A 16025-nucleotide genomic window follows, 5' to 3' on the forward strand; every position below is an offset into this window, starting at 1 on the left:
CTATTGACTCACAAGTTCGAAGGTAGAATCTTTTGGGAAGCCATGATTTTGAAACACAAAAACATCCTCTCATGTTTCTCTTTTCTCACTTCTCCCTCCCCCCCCCCCCCCCCCCCCCCCCATAAATATCATACCCCCTACTTTATTTTTAAGCTAGGGAGATAAATTACTGGGGGCCTATGCATAACTTATATGCTTATGTAACTTGTAAAAAAAAAAACCTCCCTTGCACTTACGTGGTGCAATAATTTTCCATGGTGAATCCCCCGGGCCCTAACCCATCTTGGAATCCCCCCTCAACTTCCTCTACCCTTAACCTTGCTTTCAATCATATCTTCACCCTCCTTAAACCCCTTCTCTCTTTCATTCCGTCCTTTCGCACCAAACCTTTCTTTGTTGAGGCCCTATCTTCTTTGAAGAACGACCATAGCATTGTTATCAAACCGGCCGATAAAAACCTAGGACCCGTTATCCTCTCCAAAGAGTGGTATAATAAGGAAGCCCTTCATCATCTCATGGACCCTCTTACCTACTCTAAAGTTTATGTCCCCCCTCTAGATTTTGTTGGTTCCCTCCTCACCTCCATTGTCTTAAATTGCTCCCTTCTCCCCAACAATGAGAGAGACTTCATCTTCTCCTCTTCACGGGTTAAACCAAAGTCTTGCCCCTTCTTTCTCCTACCTAAAATACATAAACCATCTCTTGTAGGCCGCCCCATTTGCTCTTACAAAGGCTACATCTTGGAAAATGCCTCTAAATGGCTCCATGCACAACTCTACCCTATTCTCCTATCCAAAAACCAACACCTCAAAGGTTCCCACTCCCTTGTCTTGGACCTCAGTTCTATCCCCTTTCCTCCCCATATTATCCTTTTCTCTTTTGACGTTGAATCCCTCTACCCTAGCATCCTGATCATGGAGGGGCTCTCAGCTCTCAAAAATACAATCCAAGAATTTTCTCCCTCTCCAAAAGTTTACTTCATTATATCCCTAGCCTCTCTCATCCTTAACCACCACTATCTCTCTTTTAAAGGAGAATTTTGGCACCAAACCAAAGGCGCAGCAATGGGATCAAATTTTGCAGTCGTTTATGCGTGCCTTTTTCTTTGTTCTTTAGAAGAAGGCATGAAACTTCTCACCTCCCCTTCTCTTCCGTACTTTAAGAGATTCATAGATGACGCTTTTGGCATTTGGAATGGCCCTTCATTTAGTTTAAAATAGCTCCTTCAAAGCTAATGGGCACCCTCTCCAAGAACATATCAAAATCTCTTCTTATATCTCCTCTCAAGAGGCTTTTATCTTGGATATCCTTTTCTTCAAAGGAGCCTCGTTTACTGCCTGTGGTATACTTGACTCACATTGCCACCAAAAAAGCCTTAATTCCTACAACTATATCCCTTGGCGGTCTTGGCATCCAACACACCAAAAGATTGCTTTCATTCTTTTGGAACTCAAAAGGTACATCATCCAAGAAATCTCACTTTCGAGCTTTATCACTATTCGTAACCTCTTCTTCGCAAGGCTATCCCCACCCCCTTTTGGAAGCTTGCTTCATTTTTGTCTCTTATGAAACTAGACCTTCTCTCCTTCACAAATTGCAAAAAACCAAGCTTTCACCAACCATTGTAAAAATTTCCTTGTCCCTCGTTACCCGCACTCTTAAGCTTTTCCGCTCCATAAACAAACCCCTCTCTAAACTTCTCGAAGATAATCCCGAGCTTGCACACCTTCCTAAACCGATCGTGTGAATTGGCTTAATGCTCCAAACCTTGGCACCCTCCTCTCAAAAAATCTCGGTCCTACCTAACCCTTCTGTACCAAGTTCTCCTCCACCCCGCTTTTACCCTTCATATGTTTCCCTTCTTATATCCTTTCCTAATCCTGGTAACCTTACAAGTCTCATTAAAACCCTTTTTTAACTAGCTCTTAACCAAGGCCCACAAAATCTTTAACTAGCCCCTAATATCTTGTACTCCCTCCCTTCTTCTTCCCACCAATTCCTTTCCCTCCCTTTTTTTCATGTACCTCCTAGAGTTATGGAGGAATAACTCACCATCAAAACTAGCCCCCTCCTCCCTAACTACAATACTTTGTACAATTTTTTGAACCAAGACTCCCTATTTATACCCCCTCCCTCCCTCTTTTGTTTACACCACTGAGATGAGATAATGTGGCAAAACGTGTTTGGTGTAAACTTGGTGTATTTGTCATTTTGCCCTTCCCCCATTCCACTCCACCCCCCCACCCCCCAAAAAAATTATCTAGCCCTTTGTCAATCACAAGTTTTGCTCGCTTTTATTTGTTAAAGTTTCAATACTCTTTCAAGGTAGAAGATAGTGTGCGTGTAGAATTGGTAGGGATTCTCACTTATAGGGTGCATGAAAAGGAGATTAAAGTGCCTGAAGTAAAGACCCTACCATTTCCACCACCAAAAAGTATTCCTAATTCTTTTACCTTGTTCTTTGATGGAGCTTTTTGACGAGCCACAAGAAAAGCAGGGGGAGGGCTAGTGTTGCTCAACCCAAGTGGAGAGGTGGTCATGAAAGAGAAGGTCAATCTACCAGGTTCAACTAGCAACAATGAAGTAGAATACGACACACTAATTCATGGTTTAAAGATGTGCATTGACCAAGATATACAACATCTCATGGTGGTAAAGGGAGATACACTTCTCATTGTGAAGCAGATTTTAGGCATTTGGGCATGCAAGAATAAAAGCTTAAGGACAAAAGTTCATGCCATTTGTAGGTTGTTTAATCAGTTTGAAGAAGTGCAACTATATCATATTCCTAGGAAACAAAATGAAGATGTCGATTTACTTGAACAACAAGCAATTACATGTGTTGAGAAATAAGTGGAGGTCATCATGGTGGCAGCAGCTGTCAAGCAACCAAGATACCAGGGATTGGATTCATTGGCTCCCAATTACCTACATTTTGGAGGGCGAGTTTCCACAAGACTTCACAAAAGCTCAAAAGAGGAGACTCAATACTAGCCTGTTTTTTTCATCATATCCATATATTATATTTATGCATAATCCACAACCATGCATATTTTCAAATCCCTAAGAATCAATTAGGTCATGCTCTTATGCAAGGAGGGGTTCACCTTTGGAGTCATATGCAAATTCAACAAAAGGGGGGCCACTGAATACTTTTTTGTGAAGAAAATAGGTATTTTGGTGGGATTTTCTATATCCATCTCCACTCCAAATTTGAAGTAGTGATTAATGACAAAATGTGGACCAAGAGCTGAATAATCACCTCAAAAATTTGGATAATTTTTGGAGCTACCACCGGTGAGATAGGATTTTTTGAGTGGACCCAGTCTACCCACTTTCCTCACAAGGTAACCCATAGTCTTCTTTCACCTCCTTTCCTACTTCCACGCACAAAAACACTCATTCCTCTCCATCCCTCACTCAAACCTGCAACTTTCATGGCTTCTTTCATCTTCTTCACCATTCCCATCTCTCCCTTACTCCATAGCTCAAAATTATCATCTCTACACACATAAAGCTCAATTTCTCTCTCTAGAATCAAACTCATATTACCATAGCCTCTTTGCTCTTTCATAAAAAGAGAAAAAATCAACAAATAACCAAACTCAATCTCTACAAAAGGAGGACTTTGATCATGAAAAAATCAACTTTTCCATGGTCACAAGAACTACACCGACAGAGTTGTACAACCGCTTCATTCACTAGAGGAGATAGGTGGAAAAATCCCTTTCCATCTTGTGGTTTCCATCAAATTGTGTATATTCTCATTCTTCTCTTACTTTTTATCATTGTATAAATCATGTGATGCACCTTGAGTGCATATTCCATGTAATTTTACCCCATCCTACTATACAAAAAACTATTAACACTAACCACTAACATACTAACACAAAATAGCCATTGATCTAACCATAAAAGACACCTCACCTCAAGCCTACATGTGCATAGTAACTCTCTCTCTCTCTCTCTCTCTCTCTCTCTCTCTCTCTCTCTCTCTCTCTCTCTCTCTCTCTCTCTGCTTCCTTAAAACTCTACTTTCACCTTATCTACCATCAATAATGATCTCTTTTGAGCCCACATCCATGACTCAAGCAGACAAGGAAGGCCCGTAATGTTTGGATATTCAAAAAAAATCATAATCCTGATTTGTTAGGTTATAAATTAGGATTTCCAATAATTTTAATGATAGGTATCCAACCTATAAATAGGCCCCTCTCTTTCTTGTAAATTACCTCCAATATCTCACATAGCACCCCAACACTCTATGCGTGAGGAGAGACTTAGGCATAGCAACCACTTTGTGAGCTTCACTTTTGGTGTGAGAGAAGCTTTCAAGCTACACATTACAAGTGAGAGAGTGTGAGTTCAAAATCTCAACACCACTATTGTATATGCTCCTCCATCATCAATATATTGACGTTTGGTGCATCAAAGACATGATTTGACGTTCAAATCTTCGTCCTTCCACTTGTGCAATACAGTTTGGTGAATTCAAGGTGACTTGTGTATTTTAAGTTTCTATCATTTGATCTTGTTTGATGTGTTTTCATTTGCCAATTTTGTGTCCATTGTAAGAGGGTATTGTGGTGAGAGGTCTCCCACACCCTAAGACAGTGTGTGTGTGTTGGCGGTGTTTAGCATTCACTAAGCTTTGGGTTAGTTTTTTTACAAGCTCTACGGTAGCATCATAACGAACCATCTCCATTTGCAAGTCACAAACAAGGTATTACGCAAGTTCAATTCCTCTCTTTCTTCCCTTTGGTCTAACTCTCTCTTCCGCCATTTGGTGGGTGTCTTTGTGTGAGATTGCTTGTGTGTGTTTTGTAGCGCATCTTCTTGGGTGTGACAAAATCTCTCTTGCATACTAGTTTGCATACCATAACTAGGTGGTGCCCCTTCACTTGTTTGGATGTGGGTTTGTTGTTGTTTCTTGCTTGTGGTTGCCCCAACCCCAATTGAGCAGTATGGGAGACTTGAGGGTACGTTGTTTAGAGGTCGCCTCTTTTGTTGCCCGCCCCAGACCACCTCACCATCACAGACACTATATCTTTCAAAGCCAGCCACTGCATCTAAAAGTTAATCAATGAAAGGTAAAGGGTAGGGATCTTTCTTGGTCTACATTTAATGGCTTGTAATCAATGAAAACTCTCCCATGCCCATCTTTCTTTGGAGTGACCACTACCGGGCTCACCCATTCAGCATTATCAACTAGCACAATGAACCCTACATCCAAATTCTTATCCACTTCTTCCTTTAAAGCATTCATTTTCTCCTTACCCATCCTTCTTAATTTCTGTCGTATTGGCTTTGCCCCTTCAACTAGTTCGATCTTCACAGGATCTCCAACAAAACACGTTATTTCCTGATATGAAGTGATGAAAAGATTTGGAAACATGTCCAACATTGTGAAGTACTACTCCTTCTTTCTCTTTGTGCCAAATCAGCACTCATCATATTTTGAATCAACTCTTTCTTCACTGGAAATTCCTATTTAGGCTGCATCAACTCTTCAAGTTTCTCTAGATGGATTGAAACATTTATATTCTCTAACACTTTCAACATTTTACCCACTTCTCTCTTCTCCTCGTCCAACAACAAGAATGATTATTCACTCTCGTCATAAGAAATGGAAGCAGTGCTACTTTTTGAATCTTCAGAACTATCTTCACTGGTAACTTCGAATTCATCATTTTCACTCACATCTTCTAGTGCCAAAGGTTGCTTGTTGGTAGTCATATCAAACACCCTCTTTTACTCTTCCTGCCATACACATAGATTGTGCCTTTGCCCCAATCTTGCACAGCACCAACAACTCTCAACCAAGGTCGTCCCAAAATGAGAGGAAAAGCTCCCAGGCCAGTTGGCATAACATGAAAGTTTACTATAACCTTCACATTAAAGACTTCAACTTCCAAATTCTTAATCAGCCCCAAACACTTCACTTTGGCATGGTTTGCTAGTCGAATCCTAAACCCAGATCTTCCGCATGTAATGAGACTGAGTCTCTCGACACATGACTGTGTGATCACACAAACTTGAGCACCTCCATCAATGTAGGCCTCTCCCATGCCCACACCTTTGTGCCAAGCGTTCACCATAGGAAAAAAGTTGGGTAACTCTCCCACAGCCAACACTCTAACTTGTCCATGCTTTGGCTCTTTCTATGGATTCACTAATGACTTCCACTGCCTCTTAAGTTTGGGCACCATATTCATCAACTATCCAAAAGTACAATCTACTTTTCTCGCAATCAGGTCTTCCTTTAAACTGTAAACTGTTTGGCCTTCCCCCAAAGGTAATTTCTTTTTTTTTGGGACTGGATCAGCATAGCCCTCCCTCTCTCTTTTGCCTACGGACATCATATCTTCTTCTTTCTTTTCAACCCGCACAATACCCACATGACCACCAGAGGTTGAGGCCTGATTTTATTTTTCAATACCTTGATCTCCCCATATATCCAATGCATAATCATTAGCCATGTTAGGAATTTGCTCGGGAAGTGGAAACATATCACCTCTCATCCTTGTTGGCTGTGAACAATAAGTGATGATGTGACCAAGTTCACCACAATTATAACAGGTAGGGATGAACCTCCTTTGCGGCTCAAAGACACCTTACCTTGTCCACAACCCATATTAGCGTTGGACTGAGCTTCACATGCCTAGGCCATTCCTCTACCACGTCCACGACCACGACCACCTCCACCTCCACCTCCAAGAACACACTAAGTCGCAATTTGTGCATCATCTCGGGGGGTGCACTATGTAATCATGTTAATGTATAACCTGAGTTCGAAAGGAGGGGTTTTAAAATGCAAAAATTTTAAGCAAATTAACAGAGATACATTAAAATAAGGGGTTTTTATATTCAATTTTGAAAATTTTTCCTAAAATAAGGGGTCATTTTATTCATTCAAACATGTTAAAAGAGCGGTTTTTTTAATACCTCGTGAACGCACATTATATAGGGGGGTACTGAACGGTGAACCCCCCGAGTGCATCATGGTCATCATGTCTTGCATATTTCACTATAATTGTTCAGTATTAGGAACCCTTTGATCAGGTTGGGCTCCAATCTCTGCCTGATTTGTCTCATTTTGGCCACCATTACTTTGCACAAGGACCGCTTTCCCATACTCATTAAGTCTTTGAGTCTTCCATTCTTTCTCCTTGGCGATAATGACTGCTTCCTTGAAGATAACGGGCCTTTTCAACTCAACTTTGAAGTTCAGACTTTCTTTTAAGTTTACCAAAAAATGGTCCTTCTTTAACATGGATAGAGGGATTTCATTTCCCAAAGCTCGGGTGAACTGCATGACAAAATCAGCAACACTTTGATTATCCTTCTGAGTGTACCCCAAAATTTCATGCCAAACTTCATCAGGTACTTCAATGGATCTGTACTCTGCCAAAAAGTCTTGCTTCATACAATTGTAGTCCAAAACCACCCCTCGAGTTTGTGCCTGCACCAACTCCTCATGATTTTGTAACCAAACTTTCACCTCATCCTGTAAATTGTATTGCAATAGCCGCAACAATATACCTTGGTTTAGTATATTTCGCACAGTAAGCAATTGACTTCCAATTTTTCAATAAAAGTCTGTGAATTTCATTAGGAAATCCATGAAACTGTGGGAACTCATCCGCCATGTTTGATTGCCACAAGAACACTTACATGTGACGTCGAAAGATCAAGCAATGTCGATGGATTGCTCCTATACCTAATCAACCTCACACTGGGTAACCCGGCCCCTAGTGCTTGGCTTCACAAAACCTCATGATCATCCAAAGGCTACAATCCAATCACACGACCGCCTCAATTGATGTCCAAAATTTGCACATACATAGGCGGTTGTCCATAAGGACCCACATCCCCTTTACATTCTCTACCTACAGAATAGACATATTTCACAAGAATTGGAGCATAGGAGCACTTTGCTCCTCAGTGGGGGCACCAAAACAATGTTAGCATGCAAACAATAAGAAAAATGATTGCCTCTATAGCCTTGCACAAATCACAGCGTCAGAAGAAAGAATCACTACACCGTCGAAAACCACTGTGATAAACACCTGTAGAGATTTATGAAGAAACCTTCAAACATGAAATACAATCAAAATTAGCAAAAACCGAGGACATCATTACGAAGCTCGTCTCATGGAGATGTCTGTAGAGTATCCATAGGCAAAAACCATATGAAAAATGAAAGAGTTATGGCCACTCGAAATGGAGGGTGTACTCTTTCTTGCTAAAAAATGGGCTCTGTGGAAGTTGTACAGGTGTTGCAGCTATTAAAATGGGGGTCTCTCTTCTCAGCCGACAAGGCTCTCTTTGTAGGCCTCTTTTAATTGGTTCATTTTTTGCCTTTTTTGGGTAGAAAATGAGGTGTCGGTGACCTTTTGACCAAGGCAATGGGGTGGGGGCAAGTGTCCAGGGACCAAAATTTAAAGCCAGAAGCCTATCCAACTGAGTGGGAACCCAAAAAATGTGTCCCTTCTCCCCCATGAAGCCCACGAGCCCCTCCATGGCCAAGCCTTGAGAGCTCCTCTCAACCTTGATACAACCATAATGGGCTCCCAATGTGCCCTATATACCCTCCACTCTCCCCTTTTCCCTTGCCATGTGGGATAATTCCCATGCCACATGGAAACATCCTCCCCAATCCTCCCAACCCCCTTATGCCCAATTCATTTCCAACTTCTCCCCCAAGCAGGAGAACTTCTCAGACAACCTTCCCCAAAGCATAACTTGGTGCTCCGAGAATCTTTACCCTGGCTGTGAGAGATGGTAGAGAGAGATAGCAAACAGATCATGAAGCACAATAGAAACCTTAAACTGAGAAGAATTAGTATTAGAAATCTTAATCAATAAAGTAATTACAAGAAGGGTCGTTAACGGCTTAGAAGGGGCATGCAAGAGAGCTTAAACACCTCTGCATGCCTTAACGACGACAATTATCTATCGAGAGGTTCTCTTTGTCCTGCTTCTCGGAAAGCTGTGCACTGAAAATTTGAAATATCTGCAATTCGGTGCAGAATTAGCCCCTATGTGTGAGATGCAAAAATGCTCAATACACTGTTTTCCTTCTCCCTTTGCGATCTGGTGTCGGATAGAGATCCTAGAATCACCAGTAATTTTTGGAAGGGTCTCTTTGAGAATTTAGGGACAAGGCTAAACTTCTCTTTGGCTTATCATCCACAAACAGATGGCCAAATTGAAATAGCTAACCTAACAATTCTTGATCTACTAAAAGCCTATGTAACGGAAGTAGATCAAAGATCCCAATTGGAGAAGTACTTACCCTTAGTGGAGTATGCTTACAATAACACTGTACATACTTCCACGGGAAAAGCACCTTTCGAGGTAATTGAGGGAAGATCAAAAAGTCCCTTGCTACTTTAGGTACATGGGAAGATCTTCGTTGCAGATGAGTATAATAAGGCCATAGGGTGTATATGTACTCATCATGAACCAACTACATATAGCATCCTATGGCCTTAAGGCCATAGGATATATACATACTCATCCTGAAACACCTACTTGTAGTACCCTATGGCCCTAGGCCATACGGTGTATATTTACTCATCGTGAACCACTTATGTATAGCATCCTATGGCCCGAAGGCCATAGGATGTATACATACTCATCCTAAAACACCTACATATAACACCCTATGGCCGTAGGGCCATAGGGTGTATATTTACTCATTGCGAACCAACTACATATAGCATCCTATGGCCCTAAGGCCATAGGATGTATACATACTCATCTTGAAACACCTACATGTAGTACCCTATGGCCCTAAGGCCATACAGTGTATACTTACTCATTGTGAACCACCTGCCAATGCTTGACATGCAAAAGGATTAAGGCGGAGAGAGTTACGCATCTTGCGGTGAGAGAGTGTCCCTAGTGGTTAGCAATACAGAAAGTTTTGATTGTCGGCTTCACAGCTAGCGAATAAGAAAACCTTTGCAAAGGCTCTGTTGATTAGACAAAGAATGTTTGCAGGTAGCAACAAACTCATAACTTTGGATAATTTTTTTATAAACAATTTAGGACTATCTTCATTAGACCTTGTTTGAGAAAGAATTGTTTCGGTGATTTTTTAAGGGATGTATGAAAGAATTCGTGCCCCTTTTCGAACACAAATCCCCCGACATTCTTGGTGAACCCAACGCGAAACGAGCTGGGGTGGGAGGTAAAGATGGAGATGCCTGAAGAGTTGATGCAGTTTATTGAAGATTACAATTCCAATAGATTTGATAAAAATCTAGCATTTGCAGATATGCCAAAAATGTTGGGCTTAATTCAGGGATGTTTGCAAGAAGTGAAAGCCATGAAGATGAAAAAGCAGATTGATCATGCAGTGGAGATGGCACTTGATGTCGTACATGCACAATATGGTATTTTTCAAGGACATGATCCAAATGGACTCCTTGCATGCTATAAAGCAGAGATGAAGAGCCGAGGAGTTCTAGAAGATCAGATGATTTCGAGTTTTGAAGAAGTGGTAACTTCCGAATTTAAAGATAAGGTTTGAGAACTGGCAGAAACATATCCCACACAGTGGGACTATTTTGCAGATAGGTTTGTTCATGAAACCTCAAGGATTATCGAGTTGGCAATGAAGGAGATTATCGAACGAGGCCAGATTGTTTTCTATAAGAAGAAGGGGATCAGATGCAGCTCCTTAATTATGATCAATTTTGAGAACATATTTCTGCAAGGAGTAAAGCCAAGGCAAATACAGCTTTGACAGTAGCAGATTCAACTTTAGAGGACCATATTTTGAGCAACCTAGCAAAGGGAAACAATGAATTTAATGCTAAAATAGAAATATGTGAATTTTCTAAAGATTGCTCGCATGGAAGTTACCTACGATAATGGTTCTGGTGAAGAGCTAGATTGTACAACAAATGTTTTTCAAGCTATTGACCTTGGCATGGGATGTTCTTAAAAAGTCTATCAAGAAGATGAGCCACTACACGCTACTAATGGATCTATCGGCACTATAGCTGAGCAGGATAACAGGTTTATTATAGATGATTGCATCAATAAAGCTATTATATATACAATACCTAAAAAATTACAGGAGGTTGATGAGCTGACACAGGATATGCTTGAGGGTATTCCTTCAGAGGGGGTGCTAGATGAACCTTCGCAGTGTTATGATAGATTACTAAGTAGCACGGATGCAGATAAGGAAGCAGAGGACGATATTGATGAGTTTGAAGATTGCCTAGATCATGCTGATTGTGAACAGGATATCGACAAAGATTCTACATCTATACTTATACATGGGATGCATGAGGAGATAACTTCTACTGTTTTGATGAATGTTGATATTTTGCAGAGTGATTTTTCTGACGATGCTATGGATGAAGATTTACAGGCTAAATTTGTTTTCCATGATGAAGTTGAAATTCCAGCAGGTAAAAATTCCTCTAATGATACAGGTCCAGAGAGTCCCAAGGTTTTTTGTAATGGCTATGAAGCTAGAGGGGGTGATGATCCTAAATCATCCTTGATACTTCAAATGGTACACATGTTTCTTCATTTTCTTGGACAATATGCCAATTATGGTAGGATTTGGATGCTATTTTTTTTAATGATGCTTACGTCAGTGATGGTTTGGCTACTAGTAAAAGGGAGTCAATGCTCTTTAAGGCTTACTGGTAACGAGCTTAAGTTGCTAGGATTTTATGGGATATGGGTACGGTGTTGCATTATGCTTCAAGTGATGCTCTATTATATTGTGGGGCCCATCAATGTTGTGTCATCTTAATGGTATTCGATCCAAGAGATTCTAAGGATCTTCAAAACCAGGTTCAATACGGAAGGTTACTTGTGGATATACATCTTGGTTGCATGCTATTTGATCCAGGAATAGCACACCTACTGATGGGGGCTTTTCACAAGCCAAGCTCCCATACCCCTCTTCTCTCATCCCCACCCCATGAAAACCCCCTCTTATGGAGGGAGTGATAAAAGGCATTGGAAAAAGTAAGAAAAAAATAAAGTATGATTATGTAAATATATAAGAAAGGTAAAATAGGCCACCTCATGCCTGCGGGGTAGCCCATCCCCACCTTGCCTCCTTTTTCTTCACTGTTGCCCCGCCGGGTGTCCCTTTTCCTCTCCTCCACTCAAAAGGTCAACCCCCTCTCTCTTCCCCTTGTCCTTTCTCCTTTCTCTCTCCCCTCAAGCTACCCCACCTCTCACCAAAAATGCATTATAACTCACCAATAATGCACCCTAACTCACATGCAACTTACCCTATCTTCCAAAATAGTATACCCCACCCCCTCTTTCTCTCTCCTATCATATCCCATGACCCAAATACCCCCCTCTCTCTCTAAAGGGCGCCATGTCTTTTGTCTTGTAGCTAAATAACCTCCCCCACACTCACACACACTCAGTTTCATTGAAAAAGGTGCCCACAGACCCATCCCCACCCGGTGGTTACCTGATTTTTCTTGTGTTCACACACATCTACACACAGATTCACCTATGAACACACTCCCCTCTCTCCCCTCTTGTAATTACTTTATTCTCCATGTCACCTCTCACTTTTTTTCATCAACCCATCTCTCTCTCTTAGTCTCTCTCTCATGAGACTGCTGTTCTGGCACATATACACACGGCCAGACAAGTGGGGCCCACAGTCACATGGCCTATGTAGATAATGATTTCTTCATTTCTAAATTCTAGAATTCCTCCCCCCTCCTCCCCTATATAAAGAGGGGTCACCATCACACTAAATACACACACAACATCACCAAAGAACACACTATGCACTGTGTGTGCCTAGTGCACACACACACACCCACACCATCACCATCACCGCAATCACCATGCTTGTCTTGAGCATGACCTCCACACCCTTGGCTATGGAAGATGAAGGGCAACCAAATGAAGGATGATGGCCATAACCCTCGTGCGAGTCTTCGCCATCAACTCCCACCTATCCACCATGTGCTCTACCACTCTTTCCGTTCTCATTCCCCTACCCTATGCTCCCCATTTCATCGCCTTATTCTCTAAATAAAGCTTGAGGTTTTGTGAGTATGTTTTCTTGCAATGTTTTGCCCATGTGAGGTGTGCGGAAATTGCCACCTAGTCTTGTGTTTGGAGTGAGCTTGTGTATGTGTGAAGGGTGTGCGGATTTGCCATCCTTTTGTGGTGCTTAAGTACTAAGCCGCTATACCCCCTCCCTCACTCTCTCTCTCTCTCTCTCTCTCTCTCTCTCTCTCTCTCTCTCTCTCTCTCTCTCTCTCTCTCTCTCTCTCTCTATCTCGATCTCGATCTCATTCCCTTTCCTCTTCATCATTACTCGCAAGCATCCATCTCTCTTGGATGAAAAATTTGTTATGGTGGTGTGTTGTTTGCGTCCTAGCCGCTGAAGCTAGGTGGTGCCCCTGTTTGCTTTACCATGACGGGCTCGAGGCGCGCCATTCGATCCCCGGTGTTTTAGAGGCCGTCGGGGTTCGGGGTTCGCTTTGCTCCCGTCATTTGGTGCCCCCACTGAGGATCTTTTCATGAAACCCTTCAGTTTACAAGACTGAAACCCCTAAACTATTGTGAATGGATGAATGGCTAGCAGGATTTGCTAATTGGACGACAGAAGAAGAAGAGCTCCAAGCACAACTAGACGAGCTCCGCATCTCCATCGAAGCTCGAGTGCCAGGCGTAACGGTAATCGATTTGCAGTGGGAGAGTCAACCAACACGCCAAACCCAGTGGATATACATAGGCCAAGTGCCAAGAAGAAGAAGGAGAAGGTCGAAACCCTGTCCGCAACCTACAACCAACCCACAACAACAAAATGGAAGGAGCTCTACACAATAGAGAATCAACACTATTCTACTTTGAGAATCGGGTAACTCAAGTCACCGAGGTAATTATCACAGTCAATTTTCAAGTCGCACCTGATGCTGCAGCACAGATAACGGAATCATTGGCTCACACTCTCACTAGAGAAACTAGGGATCTACTGAGTTTGTTTCAGGAAAGAATACCACCCCCTCCCACAAGCGTGGACAGTGACTAAGCACCTCTAAGCTTCACATGAATCAGTACAACCTACCTCAAGACAGATCACACATACCAACACGTGTACGCTCAATCAAGGTAATACTGGATTTGAAGGCTCACTACCAGCACGTCATTGACACCATGCTGGGTGGGGAGCAATTTTTTGAGGTTCTGGCATCAGATCAACCATTTGTCTTACCTTTGGTACAAGGCAATGTACCGTTTGAAGTTTTAATATATGTCCTAGTATAAGAGGGTATACACGCCTCCTTGTAAAGAAGAAAAAAAACTTTTGCAAGTTAAGCAGTGTGTCTTTCTAGCTCTCTCAGTAATCATGGCAAGTGTAGCATTTCCAACATTTAAAGGAAATAAGGGGGAGGATTTGGTAACAGAATTCCTAGATGACTTTGAAGTAGCATGTGTAGTGAGCAACAAAGATACGGATGAATCCCGGGTTAGAATATTTAAGCATCTTATGAAGCTAGAAGCTAGATCATGGTACAATGCACTTCCACAAGCAACCAAGGATGACTGGGAACCCTTAAAAACCGCTTTTAAGAGGCGCTTTGGGGGAGGTACCACTTCTGAAAAGTTGTGGGACAAGTTGAGAGACTTGAAGCAGGAGGGTCTTTTAGAATATGCCACCTATGAGTCCAAATTTATGGATTTGTGGGAACGGTGGGTTGAGTCACTGGCAAGGGGGGAAGCTGCACCCGATTTTCTAAAAAAAGATCGGTTCGCGCATGGCTTATGGCCGCTTCTCAAGGAGAAGGTGAAAGGTAGATTCCCGGCTACGTACGAGTTAGCCGTTGAGATTGCTCGCCTTAAGGACAAGAAGCTACGAATGAAAGCCAAAGAAACCGAGTCAACAGAAGCAGGAACATCGCATCGACCAGCAACTACGACAACCACCATACCACCACCACCGGCTCTTGGGGTAAGAGATGACCAACAAGATATGTTGGCCCATATTACTGACCAACTGCAGAATTTTTCTGTCCACTTAATACAGCAAGGGAGGAGTCAAGAAAGAGATCAAGACCCTAGAAGAGCACGACGACAAAACAGGGAGTATCATTGCTACAACTGCGGAGAAGACGGTCACGGTATGTACTACTGTCCCAAACCACGACAAAACTATAATAGAGGAGGTAGGAGGAACCAATTGTCACCCCCTAGAGAAATAACACCCCCACCCCGAGCACCACCCCCACCAACACAAATTCTACGTCCACCCCAGACACCACTACAAGCATCCATCCCACCTCTTCCACCAGCCCCACCACCTGATCGCCCTGTAAACATCATAAGACTAGAAGAGAAAGGAAAAGCCGTAGTAGTGGATCCACTCAGAGCAAAGGAGAGGGACAAGGGTAAGGAGAAGGTAACCTTTTTAGAACCACTTGAAGCCATGATTGTGAAAAGAGCTAGGAGGGAGAAAGCTACACAATCAGATGATGAGAGAAGCATGAGAGGAGAAACTAGCAAGAGGCCATCCAGGCCACGATGGAAATTGGGCATCACCGACTTCTAGCTAGGGGAAAGTTCAAAGCCCTATGATCTAACATTGGATGTGGCAGAGCAAGGACCAAAGATTACATGGCCACAACTGCTACATCTTGTACCTAAAGTAAGGCGACAATGGTCTAAAATGGTAAGTACAAGACGCTCCAAAACAAAGGTAGCCAGAGCAATTTCGGGATGCAGCATGGATGACATCCTTCCAATTGTCGACGTAAACATAAAAGGAAAGAGGGTTGGAAACACCTACATTGATGGAGGTGCACAAATCTGTGTAATGAGCGAAGCTAGATGCTTCGATTAGGGCTCGAGGTTGACAGGCCTTCTCCATGCAAGGCAAAGATGGCAAACAACGCAAAAGTAAAGTGTGTGGGTGTGGTAAGTGCCGTGAAAATCAAATCTTTCAACACTGAGGTAGAGGTAGATGTTTTTGTAATGCCTACTAAGGGGGAGGGCTATCCACTAATTTT

At 42.4% G+C, this 16025-nt stretch overlaps 1 pseudogene; it reads left to right on the forward strand.

Annotated features, from left to right (window-relative positions):
- The window catches only part of LOC147437122 (uncharacterized), a 54504-nt pseudogene that overhangs the window by 749 nt on the left and 37730 nt on the right, over nucleotides 1–16025 (forward strand).

Source organism: Adiantum capillus-veneris, chromosome 17 (assembly GCF_014529385.1).
Source record: "Adiantum capillus-veneris isolate H3 chromosome 17, ASM1452938v2, whole genome shotgun sequence".
NCBI classification, from domain to species: Eukaryota; Viridiplantae; Streptophyta; class Polypodiopsida; order Polypodiales; family Pteridaceae; genus Adiantum; species Adiantum capillus-veneris.